Source organism: Arachis ipaensis, chromosome B01, assembly GCF_000816755.2.
Source record: "Arachis ipaensis cultivar K30076 chromosome B01, Araip1.1, whole genome shotgun sequence".
In the NCBI taxonomy this organism is placed as follows: domain Eukaryota; kingdom Viridiplantae; phylum Streptophyta; class Magnoliopsida; order Fabales; family Fabaceae; genus Arachis; species Arachis ipaensis.
In genome coordinates, this window is record NC_029785.2 from 129,706,466 (window position 1) to 129,706,957 (window position 492).

Below are 492 nucleotides of genomic sequence, written 5' to 3' on the forward strand. Positions count from 1 at the left end.
TAAGTTTCGTTTTTTATAAAATACTCATTTTCTATCTTTATTTTTTTTTATAATTTTTTTTCGGTCTAATAAGATTTAAAAAATGTTAGTTTTAATCTCTATGATTAGTTTGTTCTGTTAAAAATAACAGGTTAAATTATGTTGTGATAAACTGAAACACTAATTTAACAAAACGTATTATGTCAATATTTAATTTATCAATCAGTACTTAAAATAAATTATTTTAAGGTGAAAACTCAGGTGCAGTCGACTTTACGTGAAGTTAATAGCTGAGAGTCATTAGATGAAAATTTAGTCAAATCAATCAAACTATCTAACGACTCTCATCTATCAATTTTACGTGAAGTCGACTGCATCTGAGTTTCCATCTTATTTTAATTTTACTAAATCAAAATTAAAAGCAAAATTTTATAAAACAAAAAAAAGTATTTCAAAAGGATAAAAAATTTGTATATTATTTAATTTTATTGAAAAAAAAAAAAAAGTTTTCTT